Source organism: Capsicum annuum, chromosome 4, assembly GCF_002878395.1.
Source record: "Capsicum annuum cultivar UCD-10X-F1 chromosome 4, UCD10Xv1.1, whole genome shotgun sequence".
Classification (NCBI taxonomy): domain Eukaryota; kingdom Viridiplantae; phylum Streptophyta; class Magnoliopsida; order Solanales; family Solanaceae; genus Capsicum; species Capsicum annuum.
The window spans coordinates 9,760,349-9,764,070 of NC_061114.1; positions in this window are offsets into that span (position 1 = coordinate 9,760,349).

A 3,722-nucleotide genomic window follows, 5' to 3' on the forward strand; every position below is an offset into this window, starting at 1 on the left:
ATTTTTGTATTATTAGTACAGATAAATTGACATATTATAATTGGTGACAAAATAAAATTCTTTACTGTAAAAGAGATTCAAAACATATAAAAGTAAGAACATGAAAAAATCAAGAAAATATATAACACATTTTCAGTGTTTTACAACTATCATATGAAAAATAACTCGTAGATATACAAAAAAAAAATAAAAAAAATCTATATATTTCAACTCGTACCGTTCAATACTTCATTAGGAATATTTCAGACGAAGATATTATTTTTTTTCCTATTTCTCTTTTTATTGCATTAAAAATCAAGAGAGTATAAACATTTTTCTTTCAATGTATATGATTTTGTATCAATTTTCATTTCCAATTGAGTAGTGTTATACATTTATACTGTAAAAATAAAAATTGACCTATTTATAAGAATAATTTTTCAAAGAAGGGTGTTATTTGATCGACTTTACTTAAAATAAATATCATGATCTAAGTTCATAGATACTTCAATAACATGGACTCCATGAAATATAATCTGATAATACAAAGAATTTTTGTATTATTGGTACAAACAAATTGACATATTATAATGATGACATAATTAAATTCTTTACTATACAAAATTCAAAACATATAAAAGTAAGAACACGAAAAAATCAAGAAAATATAACAAATTTTCAGTGCTTTACAACTATTGTATGATAAATGACTCGTAGATATATATAAAAAATATCGACTCATACCACTTAACACTTCATCAGAAATATTTCTGATAGACAAAGATATTGTTTTCCCCCTTTCTCTTTTTATTGCATTAAAAATCAAGAACATATAAACGTTTTTCTTTCAATGTATGTGATTTTGTATTAATTTTCATTTCGAATTGAGTAATGTTACACATTGTAAGAATAAAAATTGGCCTATCATTTATCTTATTATTTATCTATAGTTAGGACAGAGTATAGTTATACTGAGGAAGGATTGAATCAGAAGGTTTAATGTATGTGTGTGCTATATGTTTTCACTATTTGTGTTGTCTGAAGAATGATTGAATCATAAAGGTTTATTGTATATAGTCTTATTCCGCATTTTTATAAGAGACAATTTTCCTAGCTCACGAGAACCTATTACCCTTTAATCACGTGACAACAATTTTATCTAACTCTTCGTAGCAAAGATTTATTCCGTTAAAAGATTGTCTGCAGATATATTTCTATTCTATGTGACAAAAAAAATTCATTTTGTATAAAGTTTATTTCAAGATTTGAATAAACGTACAAAGAATACAAATGATATTTCGTAGATTTCAGTTTCTTAGTATGTGATAATACTAAAACATTTGTAAAATGTGTGTCTTATGTTATGAATTTACTGATAAGGCTTAGCTTTCCTTAATTTTTAATTAGTAAAATATGCATGTTTTCTTCCGATTTAAACTTTAAATAGTATTCTTATCTTTTAAAATATTAAAAAATAATTTAAAAATTCCTAAATAATTTACTGTCTATAATAATGAAATAAAACATCAAATATCGTCATGTGCATATAACAATCAGTTTTGCTACAAAAAGGAAAAAGTTATCTAAACCAATAAGATGGCTGTAATTGAAATACAAAATTGGAAAAGAGACACCCTAATCCACCTCCACTTCAATCCTTATTTTTTAAAAACTACACTTTAACCCAAGTCCAAAATATAAATATTAGATATTTATCTTTTTTTTTTTTTCTTTTAAAGCAAAGCTTCTCAACCAAGCTCGACTAACAACAATTATTTCACTATTTTTCGATCATTTTTCGTCAATTCTCCGTGCATCTATCGAAAAGTGACATTACCTCCATTGTTTAAGCCATTTTCACATATTTTTATCCTTACATTTTCATTCAAAAAGCTGGAAAATCAATTCTACTTTTCGAAATCGATTCTAGGCTCAATAGCAACATTCCAACACTCCTTAGTTTGTTCCAAAGCCTTTCGTAGCAATGATTCATACCCGAAAAAGTTAAAAGCGTAATCGAGAGTGGAGAAGTAAGTTGCGATCCAATACGTGGTCATTAGTTACTTGATGAACGGGAGGGGGAGGGGGGAATCTATCCAACGTTCATAAAGAATGATAGATACGTGAAATTGTACATGCTTTGCATTGAATTCGATAATTTCAGGACTATTTTGAGGGATAAAGTTGTTGAAAAGTCCCGGGAGCAAGCTTCCGCATTAGCCTCCCACTAGCAGTGGGTGATAGATCAATGAAATACAAGTGCATGGGTGATCATGCATGGGAAGATTTTGAAGAATTTGAAGAAGAAGAGTGTGAAAGAGGTGCCGAAGGACAGTTCGGACCACAAGCAAGCCACTCTTTTCGAATGACACCGATCTTTGTGTAGGACAAATATTCAAGGACAAGAAAACGTTGAAGCTTTTCTTGAAGAATGCGTCGGTGAAGAAGTGTTTCAATTACACTATGGACAGGACTTGTAAGAAATACTACAAGGTGAGGTTTGTGGTGCGAACGGAGCATCGAGTAGGATTTAAATCTACAAGTACGTCGGTGAGCATAGTTGTGGCGTTGAACATGTGACGTCTTAGCACAAGAATGTCAGCGTGGATGTAATTGCCTCAGTTTGTTTGAACGTTTTCATTGACAAAAAAAATACAAGCCCAAGTGAGATTGAGAAGATCATCTTTAGGGAGCTACATTGCAGGTCGGGCTGTTAAAAGTGCTGGATGGGAGGCATCACTGCGATGAAAATAGTTCGAGGAATACCCGAGCACGATATACAGTGATGCCCTCTTTTTCATATGTTTTTAATGGCCTCAATCCCGGGTCTACAAATTCCCTCATGGTCGAGGACTCATACAAGTTTATTTACTACTTAATGGCTTTTGGGTCTTCCATCCATGGATATGAAACACATGAGAAAGGTCATTGCCGTTGATGAAATGCATTTGTCCGGCAAGTACCAGGGTGTGTTACTATCCGCTATCGCACAAGATACGCAGAATCATACCTATTCCTTAGCGTATTGTATGGTGTACAAGGAGAATGATGCGTCGTGGAGCTTCTTCTTCGAGAAGCTTAAGTTTGTTGTCGTAGAAAAACCTGAATTGTACGTCATTTCCGACAGACACATAAACATAGCCAAAGATCTTGTAAACCATTATCCGTGTGCACATCATGAAGTGCATATGAGGTATCTTGGTGAAAATATTCGAAAGAAACACCATTGTGGAGATTATCTCCATGTGTACTGTCATGCGGCCAAGGCGTACACGTTGGATGGGTTTAATGACTAAGTTAACTTGCTTAAAAAAAATACCTCGATGCAGTAGTTTGCCTCGAACATGACGTTTGATTTAAAAAATGAGGTAGAGCTTACTTCACTCAACGTCATGACCACAAACATCGCCAAATCGTTGAACGCAATGTTGCTCTGAAAGAGAGTATCCAGTGATGGTTTTAAGAGAGTTACCAATTGATGTTGCAAAGATGAAAGTAAAATTACCTTTCTTGATGATGGTCTTACTTGTTATCAATTTTGCAATGGTGATAGCGATTGCAGTGATGAGACTATCTGCAGGTCTACAATTATTTTACTCCGAATGACTGTTTCATATTGTTTTAATAAGCGCGCTTTTAATGGTGAAGATTATTTCGAAACTATCCTTCGAGTAAGTTAAATAATATTGCTTTCTAAGCAAATTAAATAATAAGCATGTTGTTATTGGTGAAGTATCCTTGAA